Source organism: Scyliorhinus torazame, chromosome 4 (genome assembly GCF_047496885.1).
Source record: "Scyliorhinus torazame isolate Kashiwa2021f chromosome 4, sScyTor2.1, whole genome shotgun sequence".
Taxonomy (NCBI): Eukaryota; Metazoa; Chordata; class Chondrichthyes; order Carcharhiniformes; family Scyliorhinidae; genus Scyliorhinus; species Scyliorhinus torazame.
The window spans coordinates 58,132,499-58,154,419 of NC_092710.1; the positions used below are offsets into that span (position 1 = coordinate 58,132,499).

The 21,921-nt window shown below is 42.1% G+C and overlaps 1 long non-coding RNA gene and 6 other non-coding genes across 7 annotated transcripts in view; all 7 read left to right on the forward strand.

Annotated features, from left to right (window-relative positions):
- LOC140410244 (uncharacterized) overlaps positions 1-21,921 on the forward strand; it is an 857,189-nt gene that overhangs the window by 473,556 nt on the left and 361,712 nt on the right. The gene's annotated exons all lie outside the window — the stretch shown is intronic.
- trnat-agu (transfer RNA threonine (anticodon AGU)) lies at positions 8,293-8,366 on the forward strand. The gene has a single exon. It is a non-coding gene; the product is annotated as a tRNA-Thr (tRNA).
- Positions 9,940-10,013, forward strand: trnat-agu (transfer RNA threonine (anticodon AGU)). Its single transcript has one exon. It is a non-coding gene; the product is annotated as a tRNA-Thr (tRNA).
- Positions 11,609-11,682, forward strand: trnat-agu (transfer RNA threonine (anticodon AGU)). Its single transcript has one exon. It is a non-coding gene; the product is annotated as a tRNA-Thr (tRNA).
- Positions 13,275-13,348, forward strand: trnat-agu (transfer RNA threonine (anticodon AGU)). Its single transcript has one exon. It is a non-coding gene; the product is annotated as a tRNA-Thr (tRNA).
- trnat-agu (transfer RNA threonine (anticodon AGU)) lies at positions 14,922-14,995 on the forward strand. The gene has a single exon. It is a non-coding gene; the product is annotated as a tRNA-Thr (tRNA).
- trnat-agu (transfer RNA threonine (anticodon AGU)) lies at positions 16,590-16,663 on the forward strand. The gene has a single exon. It is a non-coding gene; the product is annotated as a tRNA-Thr (tRNA).

Consider the following 21,921-nt stretch of genomic DNA (forward strand, 5'->3'; position numbering starts at 1 on the left):
GACTGCAGCATCACTGGGGACATGATGTTTTGGAATATGTCAATCCACAGGTCTGGGCGAAATACCCATCACAAGTGGGAAAGACAAATGTTACACCTATAAAGGTAATGATTAAGGATCATGTAAAGCTACCTTCCATTCGGCAATACCCCCTGAAATCCCAAGCTGCTCCGTCTATAGACAAATTAACCCAAGAGCTGTTGCAACAGGGTATTTTGGTCCCTTGCCAATCAGAATGTAACACCCCCATACTTGCTGTGCCTAAACCAGCCAAACCAGACCAGTACCGATTAGTACAGGATTTACGTTCAATCAATGCCATCGCATAGCCGTTGTTTGCTCTCACCCTCCAACAGGATATTACGGTGTATAGCTCCCACTCGGTCATCGCACTACTGAGGCAACTGCAGACTCAGCATCTTACCGCAGCTCGTCAGAATAGGTATGAGATATACCTTTTGAACAATCCACGTCTGACATTTAAACACTGTACCACTATCAATCCAGCCTGTTTTCTTAGTGGTCCATGAAGACGCACCTGGCCACGACTGTTTAGCCTTGATTCAGGAAACTACCACAATAAGGGTCGATTTGAGTGACATTTCGTCAGAACAACCTGACATGATTATGTGTGGTCAAATATCCCACCGGGGTTTAGTTAATGACTTACTGCAGGCCCTCCTTATGCCCGCGCAGATTTCAGTTATTAAATGCGCTGCCCACACAAATGGTTGGACCCCAGTTGACGTTGGTAATGAACAAGCAGATTGTGCAGCGCGGACAGCCGTGCAAATTCAGCAAGTGATGGTGCCTAAAATGTTAAGTCAGACTAAACGATCTACTATAAATATGTCTGCTTCTGACAAGTCAATGCCAACCATCCAAGACATCATAAGGTTACAGGAGGATGCTCCTGAGAGTGATAAACAAATGTGAAAACGGTTAGGTTGTACATATGATTCTGTTTCTTCTTTATGGACCACGCCAGCACATCAGACTTGTATGTCTGATATACTGGCTTTATGGGTCATTGAATGTGTACACTTTGCAACTCATTGTGGGGCTCGGGAGACTAGTGATTTGTTGCTGGACACTTGGTGGCACCCTAAAATGCAGGGGTTGGCCCAGAGTATCAGTAATCGGTGTTTGATTTGTCGGCAATATAACACCGGAAAAGGTATACCTTGTGGGTTGGGGCAAACCCCATTGCCCAGTGGTCCCTTTGAGACGCTCCAAATGGATTACATTGAGTTGGAAAGGTGTCAATGTTATAAATATGTTTTGGTCATTGTGGATGGGTTCAGCAGATGGGTTGAGGCATATCCGACTACCGATAATAAAGCTGCTACTGTGGTTAAAGTTCTGATGCGGGAAATCATTCCCCGGTACAGTAGACCTGCTCAGTTGAGTTCTGATAACGGGCCTCATTTTCTTGGACAGATTAACCTGCCTCCCTTCTCCAGTGCTGTTTTACAGGTGTGGAGCATGATGGGGTGGCTACCGTCTGTGTGATATTTGGCCTCACCTCGCTTGGGTATTATTGGCGACGGACATAGAAAAGGGGAATATTATCTATATTTGTAACCCCAACCAATCTACAAGGATACATCACCTATGCAAAGGGGATGTTCTTCGCTGCCCCCATATACGAAGACATGGTATCGACTCATGGAAGGTCGGCAAAGTTAAGGAGAATGCAGGAGTCATGAAGCAATTGCACCGGTCCCGGCGATGGGAAGGGAACATTATATGGACATTGCCTCGTTTTTGGAGTACATGTCAGTTTGATTTTGGATGTGTTAAGATTGGTGCGATAAAGGTAACATCAGACCGTCAGGAGAGCGTAGGAAGAGATTGTGAGAGAGAGAGAGGGACGAGAGAGAGGACGGGGCGTGTGAGAAGGGAAGTACAGCTAGAACGTAGGTTATCGGGAGATACACTTAATTTAGTTAAAGGCCAAACTGAGGAAAACCTGGGTAGTATGAATCACTTCTACCAGATGTACCACTGCTTGTATGGCCATGGACGGGTTGTCTGCTACCCAAACCCCGCAGCGGTGTCTAGGTTATTTTCTGTTTCACCGCTTTGGGGCTCTCCCCAAACGGTTGTTCATTGTCAACGTTCCGAGCCACCGCCCGAGCAAGTCACTCTACCTTACGATCCGGGGTCAGCACCACCGGCTATTTGCCTATCCCTTCCTCGGGATAATTCCCATTCACAGTATGATAGGCTGCAACGGTGGAGGGCATATATACCTAGCCACTTCACTCCCAATAGGGATTCCCGGTCGTACGAGAATTGTTTCAGCAGTGAAGGATACGGCTGTTTGCTGGTACAGGTGGAAACGAATATAACATGTCTGTTCCCCACCTGTACGGACAGGAGGTGCCATATCACCCAGGCGTCTGGCCAATGCGTTTGTTACAACACCACTTGCGTTCCATTGAACGCCGGCCTCCAGCTCCTTTGTGGCTGGGGGAATGTCTCTCATATCACTGTTGGGACGAGGGCTTTCCGCATTGCTAGGCGGCCTGAATGGGCGTTTCGAAGCTAGATAAACTGGGCTACTGGGGGGTTCCTTGGCTGTCAGCAATAGGAATTATTTTATTTGTGGCCTTACCATCTTGGGAAATGAAACCTTGGGAGCCCTCGGGGCAATAACCAAGGAATTGCCTCAGCTACGGTTGTTTGCAATGCAGAACCGGTATGCTCTTGACTATCTTCTGGCCCGTGAGGGTGGGGTATGCGCCATAGTGCAGGACAAGTGTATCATGGGAGTTCAAGACTTGACCGCTAACATCACTAAATTTATGGATCACATACGGGATCACCTAGACGGAATGCAGGATCCTGGCGCTTGGGGTAACTGGGGATTTGGAGGTTGGAAGGACTGGTTGATAAATATGGTCATGCATTTAGTGGTGGCTATCGGCTGCATCTTTGTGGGCCCAGCCATCCTTAAATGTGTGATGGGTAGAATGTGGGGTACACTGGAACAGATCAACGCCCCTAAAATCTTAGCTGTCAAAATACATCAGGGTGCAGCTACGCCAGGAATTGGAAATGCAGTGACAGATCTTTTTAGATGAGGGACCGTAGCTATGGATTTGATAGTTCGGTTATCATGGAATGATAAAAGGAGGGAATGACGAATGTGATATAAAATAGTTACTTTAGAGATATTAGTTACTGTAATGTAGAGATACGCCAGTCTCATTCTGGTGAGTTCACAGACAAAAGATTTCAGACCGCATGGCAAAGCAAGGAGGAGGTGTGTCCACCAAAGGAGGAGAAAAGGATGCTGGGTAATAGGGGCCAGAGGAAGGGATTGGAATTGAGCCAATCAGAATGTCTGACTAGGTCAGGAGGAGTATAGGATGACCTATGGGAATCGTGTATGTGAAACTTGATACCATTTGAATTGATTTGCAGAGATCCCTTTGTCTCTTTGATCATTCGCTTTCCGGGGTGTAGGAGACTGGATGTGTCTTATGCCTCTGAGATGAATCAAGCTTGCAAGTCAAATAAAATAACTAATGCTGTACCTGCAAATCCATCTCGACTTTTATTGAGGCCAGACTGACGGGTAAAGAAATTTGGGATTTGACAGGATCACGCGCATTTGAAACTTTAACTCTGTGTCTGGCACCACGGAGATCCTCAGATTTTTAAAGATTTTATCCTCTCACTTTTAGTTTCTCTTGCAGATTTGCAGCATCCGCGGTATTTTCCTTTGAATGCATAATAGGATTAACCTCAAGAAAACCTGCTGGCACATTTTAAAAGTATAGCAACGACAACAGAGTGTAACGATTGAATCATTAACTGATTTGCTCTGACTAAGAGTGACCCTGAGTCGAAAAAATTGCTCAGTTCTCTCTTCGCAGATGCTGCCAGAACCGCTGAGATTTTCGATCTTTTCCCCTTTTTCTTTGAGATTTCACATCCGAAGTAATTTGCTTTTATATTGAACAATTTCTGTTGCTGTACGTTAGCAAGAACAATTTGGGCGGGAGAAATAGCGGTCCGTTTTGCATGAAGATTTGGTGCTGACAAATCTATTTCCACCCAAAAACTTTGAGATTTTGACACTTTGCAACTTGACCGGTTAACCTTACTTGCATTCACACTCTGCCACAACAAACACCAGATGACACCCTTTACTCTCTCTCACAATACAATCTGTGTCTTTGTAGCTTCCCACTTATATTTCACCGAATTAAACGTAATCTTCAAAGCCTTGAAGTGACAGTGCAGGTCCGGGGGTAACAACTGTTGTCACATCACAAGTCACTGGTAAGAAGCGAGTAGTTGGTGCAAGCTGAAGAATTTGTGAAAGGACGCCAAACGGAGGCTGCTGCTATGCCTGCGAGTAAAATGAGCTGGAGAGGCTGCATCACCAAAGAAGGAAATTCAAAACATCCTTCATGAGACTTTGAAGTAAGTTAGAGAACCAGCAAAGATTAGGCCTTGCTAGCTCATTCGATAGAGCTTCAGACTTTTATTATGAGGGTCCAGCGTTCAAGTCCCTATCAGGGCTCTTACTTTGGCTCAAGACGTTTGCTTCCCAATGAACAACAAAAAAGAATAAAGAATGCAGAACGGGTCAGGGAAATTGGAAGAACGGTGACAATATCATCTTTGCTAAAGTGCAACAGCCATGGAGAATTGTCAAGAAGTTTGCTTCATTTTCAGTTCATGGTAAAATTCTCTCCTGACATTGTCCTGTATTATACCAAAATAGATTTCTGGTCATGTTCACTCACTTCCCAGTTCGACCAATCATTTCCTGTTTGTTTACTTATCCCACGCAGAACTGCTACAAATCCAGCATTTCCAGTAATAAATGCAATTTTACAGTTTCAAAGACCAGTGCCAATGAATATTATAATTTGCACTCGGAAGGCCCGTATGAGATGTCAGGAAAACTGATGTTGAATCAAAATGATTGAAATCTGTTCTAAATTTGCATGCTAAGCTTGCATGCTGGTGCTGTGGCTTACATGGTGAAAGCGCCTGTCTAGTAAACAGGAGATCCTTAGTTCAAATCTCAGCAGTGCCTTCATTGGAAATTCACAGCTGGAGTGATGCTCAACATTTCAAGGTGAATGCAGTAAATGTTGGCACAATCCCTGCAACGCGAACTTTAAAGCTCGCTTTCCCTTGTGTTCTGAAGCACTTTTTTCAAACCTTTTAACTCCCATTTTCAACTCATCTTCAATTTTGCATTTCCTCCTCGTTTCAGCCTTGTAGAAGGATATCGCGGATTTGAAACTTTAACTCTGTGTCTGGCACCACGGATAACCTCAGAATTTTAAAGATTTTATCCTCTCACTTTTAGTTTCTCTTGCAGATTTGCAGCATCCGCGGTATTTTCCTTTGAATGCATAATAGGATTTACCTCAAGAAAACCTGGAGGAACATTTTAATAGTATAGCAACGACAACAGAGTGTAACGATTGAATGATTAACTGATTTGCTCTGCCGAAGAGTGACCCTGAGTCGAAAAAATTGCTCAGTTCTCTCTTCCCAGATGCCGCCAGAACCGCTGAGATTTTCCATCTTTTCCCCTTTTTCTTTGAGATTTCACATCCGCAGTAATTTGCTTTAATATTGAACAATTTCTGTTGCTGTACGTTAGCAAGAACAATTCGGGCGGGAGAAATAGCGGTCCGTTTTGCATGAAGATTTGGTGCTGACAAATCTATTCCCACCCAAAAACCTTGAGATTTTGACACTTTGCAACTTGACCGGTTAACCTTACTTGCATTCACACTCTGCCACAACAAACGCCAGATGACACCGTTTACTCTCTCTCACAATACAATCTGTGTCTTTGTAGCTTCCCACTTATATTTCACCGAATTAAACGTAACCTTCAAAGCCTTGAAGTGACAGTGCAGTTCCCGGGGGTAACAACTGATGTCACATCACAAGTCACTGGTAAGAAGCGAGTAGTTGGTGCAAGCTGAAGAATTTGTGAAAGGAAGCCAAACGGAGGCTGCTGCTCTGCCTGCGAGTAAAATGAGCTGGAGAGGCTGCATCACCAAAGAAGGAAATTCAAAACATCCCTCATGAGACGTTGAAGTAAATTATGAGAACCAGCAAAGATTGGGCCTTGGTAGCTCATTCGGTAGAGCTTCAGCATTTTATTATGAGGGTCCAGCGTTCAAGGCCCTATCAGGGCTCTTACTTTGGCTCAAGATGTTTGCTTCCCAATGAACAACAAAAAGAAGAATAAAGAATGCAGAACGGGTCAGGGAAATGGAAGAACGGTGACAATATCATCTTTGCTAAAGAGCAACAGCCATGGAGAATTGTCAAGAAGTTTGCATCATTTTCAGTTCATGTTAAAATTCTCTCCTGACATTGTCCTGTATTATACCACAATAGATTTCTGGTCATGTTCACTCACTTCCCAGTTCGACCAATCATTTCCTGTTTGTTTACTAATCCCATGCAGAACTGCTACAAATCCAGCATTTCCAGTAATAAATGCAATTTTACAGTTCCAAAGAATGTTTTAATATGCACTCGGAAGGCCCATATGAGATGGCAAGAAAACTGATGTTGAATCAAAATGATTGAAATCTGTTCTAAACTTGCATGCTAAGCTTGCATGCTGGTGCTGTGGCTATGATGGCTAAAGCACCTGTCTAATAAACAGGAGATTCTGAGTTCAAATCTCAGCAGTGCTTTCAATGGAAATTAACAGCTGGAGTGATGCTGAACATTTCATTGTGAATGCAGAAAATTTTGGCACAACCCCTGCAATGCGAACCTTAAAGCTTGCTTTCCCTTGTGTGCAGAAGCAATTTTTTCAAACCTTTAAACTCACATTTTCCGCTCATCTTCAATTTTGCTCACCTACGCCATCGCATTTCCTCCTCGCTTCAGCTTTGTAGAAGGATATCGCGCATTTGAAACTTTAACTCTGTGTCTGGCACCACGGATAACCTCAGAATTTTAAAGATTTTATCCTCTCACTTTTAGTTTCTCTGGCAGATTTGCAGCATCCGCGGTATTTTCCTTTGAGTCCAGAATAGGATTTACCTCAAGAAAACCTGGAGGAACATTTTAAATGTATAGCAACGACAACACAGTGTAACGATTGAATGACTAACTGATTTGCTCTGCCTAAGAGTGACCCTGAGTCGAAAAAATTGCTCAGTTCTCTCTTCCCAGATGCCGCCAGAACCGCTGAGATTTTCCATCTTTTCCCCTTTTTCTTTGAGATTTCACATCCGCAGTAATTTGCTTTTATATTGAACAATTTCTGTTGCTGTACGTTAGCAAGAACAATTCGGGCGGGAGAAATAGCGGTCCGTTTTGCATGAAGATTTGCTGCTGACAAACCTATTTCCACCCAAAAACTTTGAGATTTTGACACTTTGCAACTTGACTGGTTAACCTTACTTGCATTCACACTCTGCCACAACAAACACTAGAAGACACCCTTTACTCTCTCTCACAATACAATCTTTGTGTCTTTGTAGCTTCCCACTTATATTTCATCGAATTAGACGTAATCTTCAAAGCCTTGAAGTGACAGTGCAGGTCCGGGGGTAACAACTGATGTCACATCACAAGTCACTGGTGAGAAGCGAGTAGTTGGTGCAAGCTGAAGAATTTGTGAAAGGAAGCCAAACGGAGGCTGCTGCAATGCCTGCGAGTAAAATGAGCTGGAGAGGCTGCATCACCAAAGAAGGAAATTCAAAACATCCCTCATGAGACTTTGAAGCAACTTATGAAAACAAGCAAAGATTAGGCCTTTGTAGCTCATTAGGTAGAGCTTCAGACTTTTAATCTGAGGCGCCAGTGTTCATGTCCCTATCAGGGCTCTTACTTTGGCTCAAGGCGTTTGCTTACCAATGAACAACAAAAAAGATGAATAAAGAATTCAGACCGGGTCAGGAAAAATGGAAGAACGGTGACAATATCATCTTTGCTAAAGTGCAACAGCCGTGGAGAATTGTCAAGAAGTTTGCTTCATTTTCAGTTCATGTTAAAACTCTCTCCTGACATTCTCCTGTATTAAACCACAATAGATTTCTGGTCATGTTCACTCACTTCCCAGTTCGACCAATCATTTCCTGTTTGTTTACTTATCCCATGCAGAACTGCTACAAATCCAGCATTTCCAGTAATAAGTGCAATTTTACAGATTCAAAGACCAGTGCCAACTAATATTTTAATTTGCACTCGCAAGGCCCGTATGAGATGTCAGGAAAACTGATGTTGAATCAAAATGATTGAAATCTGTTCTAAACTTGCACGCAAAGCTTGTATGCTGGTGCTGTGGCTTAGATGGTTAAAGCGCCTGTCTAGTAAACAGGAGATCCTGAGTTCAAATCTCAGCAGTGCCTTCAATGGAAATTAACAGCTGGAGTGATGCTCAACATTTCATGATAAATGCAGAAAATGTTGGCACAATCCCTGCAACGCCAACCTTAAAGCTCGCTTTTCCTTGTGTGCTGAAGCAATTTTTTCAAACCTTTAAACTGACATTTTCCGCTCATCTTCAATTTTGCTCACCTACACCATCGCATTTCCTCCTCGCTTCAGCCTTGTAGAAGGATCACGCGCATTTGAAACTTTAACTCTGTATCTGGCACCACGGATAACCTCAGAATTTTAAAGATTTTATCCTCTCACTTTTAATTTCTCTTGCAGATTTGCAGCATCCGCGGTATTTTCCTTTGAATGCATAATTGGATTTCCCTCAAGAAAACCTGGAGGAACATTTTAAAAGTATAGCAACGACAACAGAGTGTAACGATTTAATGATGAACTGATTTGCTCTGCCGAAGAGTCACCCTGAGTCGAAAAAATTGCTCAGTTCTCTCTTCCCAGATGCCGCCAGAACCGCTGAGATTTTCCATCTTTTCCCCTTTTTCTTTGAGATTTCACATCCGCAGTAATTTGCTTTAATATTGAACAATTTCTGTTGCTGTACGTTAGCAATTCGGGCGGGAGAAATAGCGGCCCGTTTTGCATGAAGATTTGGTGCTGACAAATCTATTTCCACCCAAAAACTTTGAGATTTTGACACTTTGCAACTTGACCGGTTAACTTTACTTGCATTCACACTCTGCCACAACAAACACCAGATGACACCCTTTACTCTCTCTCACAATACAATCTGTGTCTTTGTAGCTTTCCACTTATATTTCACCGAATTAAACGTAACGTTCAAAGCCTTGAAGTGACAGTGCAGGTCCGGGGGTAACAACTGATGTCACATCACAAGTCACTGGTGAGAAGCGAGTAGTTGGTGCAAGCTGAAGAATTTGTGAAAGGAAGCCAAACGGAGGCTGCTGCTATGCCTGCGAGTAAAATGAGCTGGAGAGGCTGCATCACCAAAGAAGGAAATTCAAAACATCCCTCATGAGACGTTGAAGTAAATTATGAGAACCAGCAAAGATTGGGCCTTGGTAGCTCATTCAGTAGAGCTTCATACTTTTATTATGAGGGTCCAGCGTTCAAGTCCCTATCAGGGCTCTTACTTTGGCTCAAGTCGTTTGCTTCCCAATGAACAACAAAATAGAAGAATAAAGAATGCAGAACGGGTCAGGGAAAATGGAAGAACGGTGACACTTTCATCTTTGCTAAAGAGCAACAGCCATGGAGAATTGTCAAGAAGTTTGCATCATTTTCAGTTATTGTTAAAATTCTCTCCTGACATTGTCCTGTATTATACCACAATAGATTTCTGGTCATGTTCACTCACTTCCCAGTTCGACCAATCATTTCCTGTTTGTTTACTAATCCCATGCAGAACTGCTACAAATCCAGCATTTCCAGTAATAAATGCAATTTTACAGTTCCAAAGAATGTTTTAATATGCACTCGGAAGGCCCGTATGAGATGGCAAGAAAACTGATGTTGAATCAAAATGATTGAAATCTGTTCTAAACTTGCACGCTAAGCTTGCATGCTGGTGCTGTGGCTTAGATGGTTAAAGCGCCTGTCTAGTAAACAGGAGATTCTGAGTTCAAATCTCAGCAGTGCCTTCAATGGAAATTAACAGCTGGAGTGATGCTGAACATTTCATTGTGAACGCAGAAAATGTTGGCACAATCCCTGCAATGCGAACCTTAAAGCTTGCTTTCCCTTGTGTGCAGAAGCAATTTTTTCAAACCTTTAAACTCACATTTTCCGCTCATCTTCAATTTTGCTCACCTACACCATCGCATTTCCTCCTCGCTTCAGCCTTGTAGAAGGATATCGCGCATTTGAAACTTTAACTCTGTGTCTGGCACCACGGATAACCTCAGAATTTTAAAGATTTTATCCTCTCACTTTTAGTTTCTCTGGCAGATTTGCAGCATCCGCGGTATTTTCCTTTGAGTCCAGAATAGGATTTACCTCAAGAAAACCTGGAGGAACATTTTAAAAGTATAGCAACGACAACACAGTGTAACGATTGAATGACTAACTGATTTGCTCTGCCTAAGAGTGACCCTGAGTAGAAAAAATTGCTCAGTTCTCTCTTCCCAGATGCCGCCAGAACCGCTGAGATTTTCCATCTTTTCCCCTTTTTCTTTGAGATTTCACATCCGCAGTAATTTGCTTTTATATTGAACAATTTCTGTTGCTGTACGTTAGCAAGAACAATTCGGGCGGGAGAAATAGCGGTCCGTTTTGCATGAAGATTTGCTGCTGACAAACCTATTTCCACCCAAAAACTTTGAGATTTTGACACTTTGCAACTCGACTGGTTAACCTTACTTGCATTCACACTCTGCCACAACAAACACTAGAAGACACCCTTTACTCTCTCTCACAATACAATCTTTGTGTCTTTGTAGCTTCCCACTTATATTTCATCGAATTAGACGTAATCTTCAAAGCCTTGAAGTGACAGTGCAGGTCCGGGGGTAACAACTGATGTCACATCACAAGTCACTGGTAAGAAGCGAGTAGTTGGTGCAAGCTGAAGAATTTGTGAAAGGAAGCCAAACGGAGGCTGCTGCAATGCCTGCGAGTAAAATGAGCTGGAGAGGCTGCATCACCAAAGAAGGAAATTCAAAACATCCCTCATGAGACTTTGAAGCAACTTATGAGAACAAGCAAAGATTAGGCCTTTGTAGCTCATTAGGTAGAGCTTCAGACTTTTAATCTGAGGCTCCAGTGTTCATGTCCCTATCAGGGCTCTTACTTTGGCTCAAGGCGTTTGCTTACCAATGAACAACAAAAAAAGATGAATAAAGAATTCAGACCGGGTCAGGAAAAATGGAAGAACGGTGACAATATCATCTTTGCTAAAGTGCAACAGGCGTGGAGAATTTTCAAGAAGTTTGCTTCATTTTCAGTTCATGTTAAAACTCTCTCCTGACATTCTCCTGTATTAAACCACAATAGATTTCTGGTCATGTTCACTCACTTCCCAGTTCGACCAATCATTTCCTGTTTGTTTACTTATCCCATGCAGAACTGCTACAAATCCAGCATTTCCAGTAATAAGTGCAATTTTACAGATTCAAAGACCAGTGCCAACTAATATTTTAATTTGCACTCGCAAGGCCCGTATGAGATGTCAGGAAAACTGATGTTGAATCAAAATGATTGAAATCTGTTCTAAATTTGCACGCTAAGCTTACTTGCTGGTGCTGTGGCTTAGATGGTTACAGCGCCTGTCTAGTAAACAGGAGATTCTGAGTTCAAATCTCAGCAGTGCCTTCAATGGAAATTAACAGCTGGAGTGATGCTGAACATTTCATTGTGAATGCAGAAAATGTTGGCACAACCCCTGCAATGCGAACCTTAAAGCTTGCTTTCCCTTGTGTGCAGAAGCAATTTTTTCAAACCTTTAAACTCACATTTTCCGCTCATCTTCAATTTTGCTCACCTACACCATCAAATTTCCTCCTCGCTTCAGCCTTGTAGAAGGATATCGCGCATTTGAAACTTTAACTCTGTGTCTGGCACCACATATAACCTCAGAATTTTAAAGATTTTATCCTCTCACTTTTAGTTTCTCTTGCAGATTTGCAGCATCCGCGGTATTTTCCTTTGAATGCATAATAGGACTTACCTCAAGAAAACCTGGAGGAACATTTTAATAGTATAGCAACGACAACAGAGTGTAACGATTAAATGATTAACTGATTTGCCCTTCCGAAGAGTCACCCTGAGTCGAAAAAATTGCTCAGTTCTCTCTTCCCAGATGCCGCCAGAACCGCTGAGATTTTCCATCTTTTCCCCTTTTTCTTTGAGATTTCACATCCGCAGTAATTTGCTTTAATATTGAACAATTTCTGTTGCTGTACGTTAGCAAGAACAATTCGGGCGGGAGAAATAGCGGTCCGTTTTGCATGAAGATTTGGTGCTGACAAATCTATTTCCACCCAAAAACTTTGAGATTTTGTCACTTTGAAACTTGACCGGTTAACCTTACTTGCATTCACACTCTGCCACAACAAACACCAGATGACACCGTTTACTCTCTCTCACAATACAATCTGTGTCTTTGTAGCTTTCCACTTATATTTCACCGAATTAAACGTAATCTTCAAAGCCTTGAAGTGACAGTGCAGGTCCGGGGGTAACAACTGATGTCACATCACAAGTCACTGGTAAGAAGCGAGTAGTTGGTGCAAGCTGAAGAATTTGTGAAAGGAAGCCAAACGGAGGCTGCTGCAATGCCTGCGAGTAAAATGAGCTGGAGAGGCTGCATCACCAAAGAAGGAAATTCAAAACATCCCTCATGAGACGTTGAAGTAAATTATGAGAACCAGCAAAGATTAGGCCTTGGTAGCTCATTCGGTAGAGCTTCAGACTTTTAATATGAGGGTCCAGCGTTCAAGTCCCTATCAGGGCTCTTACTTTGGCTCCAGATGTTTGCTTCCCAATGAACAACAAAAAAGACAAAGAAAGAATGCAGAACGGGTCAAGGAAAATGGAATAGCGGTGACAATATCATCTTTGCTGAAGTGCAACAGCCATGGAGAATTGTCTAGAAGTTTGCTTCATTTTCAGTTCATGTTAAAATTCTCTCCTGACATTGTCCTGTATTAAAGCACAATAGATTTCTGGTCATGTTCACTCACTTCCCAGTTCGACCAATCATTTCCTGTTTGTTTACTTATCCAATGCAGAACTGCTACAAATCCAGCATTTCCAGTAATAAGTGCAATTTTACAGATTCAAAGACCAGTGCCAACTAATATTTTAATTTGCACTCGCAAGGCCCGTATGAGATGTCAGGAAAACTGATGTTGAATCAAAATGATTGAAATCTGTTCTAAACTTGCACGCAAAGCTTGCATGCTGGTGCTGTGGCTTAGATGGTTAAAGCGCCTGTCTAGTAAACAGGAGATCCGGAGTTCAAATCTCAGCAGCGCCTTCAATGGAAATTAGCAGCTGGAGTGATGCTCAACATTTCATGGTAAATGCAGAAAATGTTGGCACAATCCCTGCAACGCCAACCTTAAAGCTCGCTTTTCCTTGTGTGCTGAAACAATTTTTTCAAACCTTTAAACTGACATTTTCCGCTCATCTTCAATTTTGCTCACCTACACCATCGCATTTCCTCCTCGCTTCAGCCTTGTAGAAGGATCACGCGCATTTGAAACTTTAACTCTGTATCTGGCACCACGGATAACCTCAGAATTTTAAAGATTTTATCCTCTCACTTTTAATTTCTCTTGCAGATTTGCAGCATCCGCGGTATTTTCCTTTGAATGCATAATAGGATTTCCCTCAAGAAAACCTGGAGGAACATTTTAAAAGTATAGCAACGACAACAGAGTGTAACGATTTAATGATGAACTGATTTGCTCTGCCGAAGAGTCACCCTGAGTCGAAAAAATTGCTCAGTTCTCTCTTCCCAGATGCCGCCAGAACCGCTGAGATTTTCCATCTTTTCCCCTTTTTCTTTGAGATTTCACATCCGCAGTAATTTGCTTTAATATTGAACAATTTCTGTTGCTGTACGTTAGCAATTCGGGCGGGAGAAATAGCGGCCCGTTTTGCATGAAGATTTGGTGCTGACAAATCTATTTCCACCCAAAAACTTTGAGATTTTGACACTTTGCAACTTGACCGGTTAACTTTACTTGCATTCACACTCTGCCACAACAAACACCAGATGACACCCTTTACTCTCTCTCACAATACAATCTGTGTCTTTGTAGCTTTCCACTTATATTTCACCGAATTAAACGTAACCTTCAAAGCCTTGAAGTGACAGTGCAGGTCCGGGGGTAACAACTGATGTCACATCACAAGTCACTGGTGAGAAGCGAGTAGTTGGTGCAAGCTGAAGAATTTGTGAAAGGAAGCCAAACGGAGGCTGCTGCTATGCCTGCGAGTAAAATGAGCTGGAGAGGCTGCATCACCAAAGAAGGAAATTCAAAACATCCCTCATGAGACGTTGAAGTAAATTATGAGAACCAGCAAAGATTGGGCCTTGGTAGCTCATTCAGTAGAGCTTCATACTTTTATTATGAGGGTCCAGCGTTCAAGTCCCTATCAGGGCTCTTACTTTGGCTCAAGTCGTTTGCTTCCCAATGAACAACAAAATAGAAGAATAAAGAATGCAGAACGGGTCAGGGAAAATGGAAGAACGGTGACAATTTCATCTTTGCTAAAGAGCAACAGCCATGGAGAATTGTCAAGAAGTTTGCATCATTTTCAGTTATTGTTAAAATTCTCTCCTGACATTGTCCTGTATTATACCACAATAGATTTCTGGTCATGTTCACTCACTTCCCAGTTCGACCAATCATTTCCTGTTTGTTTACTAATCCCATGCAGAACTGCTACAAATCCAGCATTTCCAGTAATAAATGCAATTTTACAGTTCCAAAGAATGTTTTAAAATGCACTCGGAAGGCCCGTATGAGATGGCAAGAAAACTGATGTTGAATCAAAATGATTGAAATCTGTTCTAAACTTGCACCCTATGCTCGCATGCTGGTGCTGTGGCTTAGATGGTTAAAGCGCCTGTCTAGTAAACAGGAGATTCTGAATTCAAATCTCAGCAGTGCCTTCAATGGAAATTAACAGCTGGAGTGATGCTGAACATTTCATTGTGAACGCAGAAAATGTTGGCACAATCCCTGCAATGCGAACCTTAAAGCTTGCTTTCCCTTGTGTGCAGAAGCAATTTTTTCAAACCTTTAAACTCACATTTTCCGCTCATCTTCAATTTTGCTCACCTACACATCGCATTTCCTCCTCGCTTCAGCCTTGTAGAAGGATATCGCGCATTTGAAACTTTAACTCTGTGTCTGGCACCACGGATAACCTCAGAATTTTAAAGATTTTATCCTCTCACTTTTAGTTTCTCTGGCAGATTTGCAGCATCCGCGGTATTTTCCTTTGAGTCCAGAATAGGATTTACCTCAAGAAAACCTGGAGGAACATTTTAAATGTATAGCAACGACAACACAGTGTAACGATTGAATGACTAACTGATTTGCTCTGCCTAAGAGTGACCCTGAGTCGAAAAAATTGCTCAGTTCTCTCTTCCCAGATGCCGCCAGAACCGCTGAGATTTTCCATCTTTTCCCCTTTTTCTTTGAGATTTCACATCCGCAGTAATTTGCTTTTATATTGAACAATTTCTGTTGCTGTACGTTAGCAAGAACAATTCGGGCGGGAGAAATAGCGGTCCGTTTTGCATGAAGATTTGCTGCTGACAAACCTATTTCCACCCAAAAACTTTGAGATTTTGACACTTTGCAACTTGACTGGTTAACCTTACTTGCATTCACACTCTGCCACAACAAACACTAGAAGACACCCTTTACTCTCTCTCACAATACAATCTTTGTGTCTTTGTAGCTTCCCACTTATATTTCATCGAATTAGACGTAATCTTCAAAGCCTTGAAGTGACAGTGCAGGTCCGGGGGTAACAACTGATGTCACATCACAAGTCACTGGTAAGAAGCGAGTAGTTGGTGCAAGCTGAAGAATTTGTGAAAGGAAGCCAAACGGAGGCTGCTGCAATGCCTGCGAGTAAAATGAGCTGGAGAGGCTGCATCACCAAAGAAGGAAATTCAAAACATCCCTCATGAGACTTTGAAGCAACTTATGAGAACAAGCAAAGATTAGGCCTTTGTAGCTCATTAGGTAGAGCTTCAGACTTTTAATCTGAGGCTCCAGTGTTCATGTCCCTATCAGGGCTCTTACTTTGGCTCAAGGCGTTTGCTTACCAATGAACAACAAAAAAAGATGAATAAAGAATTCAGACCGGGTCAGGAAAAATGGAAGAACGGTGACAATATCATCTTTGCTAAAGTGCAACAGGCGTGGAGAATTTTCAAGAAGTTTGCTTCATTTTCAGTTCATGTTAAAACTCTCTCCTGACATTCTCCTGTATTAAACCACAATAGATTTCTGGTCATGTTCACTCACTTCCCAGTTCGACCAATCATTTCCTGTTTGTTTACTTATCCCATGCAGAACTGCTACAAATCCAGCATTTCCAGTAATAAGTGCAATTTTACAGATTCAAAGACCAGTGCCAACTAATATTTTAATTTGCACTCGCAAGGCCCGTATGAGATGTCAGGAAAACTGATGTTGAATCAAAATGATTGAAATCTGTTCTAAATTTGCACGCTAAGCTTGCATGCTGGTGCTGTGGCTTAGATGGTTAAAGCGCCTGTCTAGTAAACAAGAGATCCTGAGTTCAAATCTCAGCAGTGCCTTCAATGGAAATTAACAGCTGGAGTCATGCTGAACATTTCATGGTAAATGCAGAAAATGTTGGCACAATCCCTGCAACGCGAACCTTAAAGCTTGCTTTTCCTTGTGTGCTGAAGCAATTTTTTTAAACCTTTAAACTCACATTTTCCGCTCATCTTCAATTTTGCTCACCTACACCATCGCATTTCATCCTCGCTTCAGCCTTGTAGAAGGATCACGCGCATTTGAAACTTTAACTCTGTATCTGGCACCACGGATAACCTCAGAATTTTAAAGATTTTATCCTCTCACTTTTAATTTCTCTTGCAGATTTGCAGCATCCGCGGTATTTTCCTTTGAATGCATAATAGGATTTCCCTCAAGAAAACCTGCAGGAACATTTTAAAAGTATAGCAACGACAACAGAGTGTAACGATTTAATGATGAACTGATTTGCTCTGCCGAAGAGTCACCCTGAGTCGAAAAAATTGCTCAGTTCTCTCTTCCCAGATGCCGCCAGAACCGTTGAGATTTTCCATCTTTTCCCCTTTTTCTTTGAGATTTCACATCCGCAGTAATTTGCTTTAATATTGAACAATTTCTGTTGCTGTACGTTAGCAAGAACAATTCGGGCGGGAGAAATAGCGGTCCGTTTTGCATGAAGATTTGGTGCTGACAAATCTATTTCCACCCAAAAACTTTGAGATTTTGACACTTTGCAACTTGACCGGTTAACCTTACTTGCATGCACACTCTGCCACAACAAACACCAGACGACACCTTTTACTCTCTCTCACAATACAATCTGTGTCTTTGTAGCTTCCCACTTATATTTCACCGAATTAAACGTAATCTTCAAAGCCTTGAAGTGACAGTGCAGTTCCGGGGGTAACAACTGATGTCACATCACAAGTCACTGGTAAGAAGCGAGTCGTTGGTGCAAGCTGAAGAATTTGTGAAAGGAAGCCAAACGGAGGCTGCTGCAATGCCTGCGAGTAAAATGAGCTGGAGAGGCTGCATCACCAAAGAAGGAAATTCAAAACATCCCTCATGAGACGTTGAAGTAAATTATGAGAACCAGCAAAGATTAGGCCTTGGTAGCTCATTCGGTAGAGCTTCAGACTTTTAATATGAGGGTCCAGCGTTCAAGTCCCTATCAGGGCTCTCACTTTGGCTCAAGATGTTTGCTTCCCAATGAACAACAAAAAAGACAAAGAAGGAATGCAGAACGGGTCAAGGAAAATGGAAGAGCGGTGACAATATCATCTTTGCTAAAGAGCAACAGCCATGGAGAATTGTCAAGAAGTTTATTACATTTTCAGTTCATGTTAAAACTCTCTCCTGACATTGTCCTGTATTAAACCACAATAGATTTCTGGTCATGTTCACTCACTTCCCAGTTCGACCAATCATTTCCTGTTTGTTTACTTATCCCATGCAACACTGCTGCAAATCCAGCATTTCCAGTAATAAATGCAATTTTACAGTTTCAAAGACCAGTGCCAATGAATATTTTAATTTGCACTCGGAAGGCCCGTATGAGATGTCAGGAAAACTGATGTTGTATCAAAATGATTGAAATCTGTTCTAAACTTCCACGCTAAGCTTACATGCTGGTGCTGTGGCTTAGATGTTTAAAGCACCTGTCTAATAGACAGGTGATTCTGAGTTCAACTCTCAGCAGTGCCTTCAATGGAAATTAACAGCTGGAGTGATGCTCAACATCCCATGGTGAATGCAGAAAATGTTGGCACAATCCCTGCAACGCAATCCTTAAAGCTCGCTTTTACTTCTGTGCTGAAGCACTTTTTTCAAACCTTTAAACTCCCATTTTCTGCTCATCTTCAATTTTGCTCACCTACACCATCGCATTTCCGCCTCGCTTCAGCCTTGTAGAAGGATCACGCGCATTTGAAACTTTAACTCTGTGTCTGGCACCACGGATATCCTCAGATTTTTAAAGATTTTATCCTCTCACTTTTAGTTTCTCTTGCAGATTTGCAGCATCCGCGGTAGTTTCCTTTGAATGCATAATAGGATTTACCTCAAGAAAACCTGGAGGAACATTTTAAAAGTTTAGCAACGACAACAGAGTGTAACGATTGAATGATTAACTGATTTGCTCTGCCTAAGAGTGACCCTGAGTCGAAAAAATTGCTCAGTTCTCTCTTCACAGATGCTGCCAGAACCGCTGAGATTTTCCATCTTTTCTCCTTTTTCTTTCAGATTTGACATCCGCAGTAATTTGCTTTTATATTGAACAATTGTTCACCAAAGGAGGAGAAAATGATGCTGGGTAATAGGGGCCAGTGGAAGGGATTGGAAGTGAGCCAATCAGAATGTCTTACTAGGTCAGGAGGGGTATAGGATGACCTATGGGAATCGTGTAGGTGAAACTTGATACCATTTGAATTGATTTGCAGAGATCCCTTTGTCTCTTTGTTCATTCGCTTTCCGGGGTGTAGTAGACTGGATGTGTCTTATGCCTCTGAGATGAATCAAGCTTGCAAGCCAAATAAAATAACTAATGCTGTACCTGCAAATCCATCTCGACTTTTATTGAGGCCAGACTGACGGGTAAAGAAATTTGGGATTTGACAATTAGTGCCGAAACCCGGGATTTCTCAAGACGGTTCTGACCAACTGCGAAATCAGAATTTGACTGATTATGAACAGGAGGATGGGGAAAAAGGGCCCACAATGTACAGATGGAAAATGACCGCGCATTGATTGTTCCCCTCTTCTTATCGTCTGATTAGTCTGGTCACTCGCGGTTGGTACAGAAAGATTGTCTCGATGAAATCAAAGGTCAGTCTGGGGATTAGAAATTTAATTGATGGGATTTCATATTGTTGATTAGGCTTGGGTTAGGTTTTGGGTTGATGGGACATCTAAAAGATGATTCAATTCCAAGTATAAGTGTTTTTATGGCTGATGTGACTTCAGTAGATGGAGATTCAGTCAAGTATAAGTGTTTTTATGGCTGATGTGACTTCAGTAGATGGAGGTTCAGTCAAGTATAAGTGTTTTTATGGCTGATGTGACTTCAGTAATGAAGGTTCAGTCAAGTATAAGTGTTTTTAAATCTGAAGATGATTCAATTCCATGTGTGAGTGTTTTAAATCTATAGTTGATTAAGCTAAAAAATTATAGCCTTGGGCTGTAGCGACGAAGGGCGCAGTTCTGAGGACTAGTTGAGATTGTGGGGAATGCTGCATATTGGTTGAAGCAGAAGTCTCTCAAAGGGTTAACAGCAGCAGCCAAAATTAAAGACGACAGACAGTGCTTCTCACTCAGGCCTTGAGATAACAGCAGCAGCCTATAGTGTAATCGGATACCTTTCCTTTGAGTCAGTGAACTCCAGCAAAGTTACGTTTTGAATTAATTAAAGGAAACCAGTGGGTTTCTCCACCTCTTTGATAAAAGTTATTATTTTCGAAAGCAATTGATTGAAATTGCCAGAATCTTAAGTTTTACTTACTTGAAATAATGTTTATCTCATTTTATTTGTGAATTAATAGAAACTTAAAGAAGATCATTGACACCATTTTAAAAAGTGTAAATCTGGAGATGATAGTTGACTTTGCCAACATTTTTGTGAATGTAAGAAAAACTCGTTTCAAGAAAAATTGTTAAGATAAAGAATTAATTAAGTTGTAAATGTTATACAAGTTTGTGTTAAGCAAATCGTAAATTTAGTTCTGAGTTGAGATCAGAGCTAAGCTTGCAAGTTGCAGTAATTCAATTTGAATTTTCAAACATTTTTAAGTTTTAAAAGAACACTGTTAGAACCTTTTCAATCGTTTTGCCAAGAAAACAAAAAGCGCAAGTCGAGACAGGAAAGGCTCGGGTCAAACAAAAGATGAGCTACGTAGTTCAATGGCTGGCCTTGAATTGACAGAAAATGATTAATTCAATAATTTAAAAATGTCAGTAAAAGTTTTGACTGCACCTGTAGCATTGTCTGCACTAATTCCAGAACCACCAGAGTATAATAATTTATATCCAGTCACTGCTCCCCAGATTCTAATCATGCCAGTAACTCCAGCCCTTTTTGGTTGATAGTGTGGGTCCCAATTTACCATCTTCACGATCAGTAGAGAAAGAGGAGCTCTGTTCCGCAAGCCCAGTTAGCTCGAGGACCAGATCTCGGACAGCGAGAGACGGGCTTGATCCTAACCAGAAACAATTAAGCATACCACCTAAATCCCTCCAAACCAAGGGGAAACTGCAAATTTTGAGAACAAAGGGAGCTGCAACAGATGATTTTGAAGAGAAAGAACTCCCTCTAGTGACAGGGAGGGACGTCGAAGTCTTGGAAGAACCAGAGGAAATAGCTAGAGTGCCCCCTGGTGGGACTCGGAGACAGTTGCCGATTAGGAAGATACCAATCACCTGCATTATGCTAGCCACGCCGCACTTCAGCAAGCCCATGCGTTAGACGACGATAGACGGACACAGATCCTGAATGCGTTGAATAACACATTTCAAAAGCCCATAAATATTTCTGCTATCTTAGACCTAAAACCTAAGAAGACTGAAGAGCCAGAGGAATTTCTGGAGCGTTTTAATGAAATCTACCGTGAGCAGTCAGGCGACTTGCCATATCAAAATGGTCAGAATTCCCCTCAATATTGTGCTATGTTAATGCATTTCCTACCACCTTCTGTGGCTACTGCTGTGAAATGTAATAACATGAATTGGACAGAGAACGACCCTTCCCAGATGGCAAGGGCAGTCAGACTTTATTGGAAGGAGGGTGTAGGCCAGGAAGGAGGCTCGGTTACAAAGGTTAAGACTGAGTATGTAATGAAAAAGGATGATCTGCGACCCCAACAAGCGGCAGAAATGGTAGTTTACCAGCAGGAGCCCCAATATTGTGACTCTGGGTGGGTGGATCAGCGAGGGGGAGGATATCAAACCCACCCAAAGGGACCCTCAGCTCCTTTTTATGGCCCACCGTATGCACCAACAGCTTTACAACCGACGCCCCCTCTGAGGGGCCATTGGTCTACTGGGAGAAGAGGACGGGGCAGATATAGAGGGAGCAATGCATGTTTTAATTGCGGCCGTGCAGATCACTGGCAACAGGAATGCCCCTTTAAAAGACAGGCAGCAGAAGGAGATTATCCGACCCAAAGGAGGGGGTACCCACCAAGGGGAGTACAGACGAGATACACTGACTTCTCCCAGGCAAACCCTTTCCCAACACAGGATTGACTAGCTAATTTAGTCATAAGGACTCTCCAATCGGACAGGGAACCTATTATCTCTCTGCAGA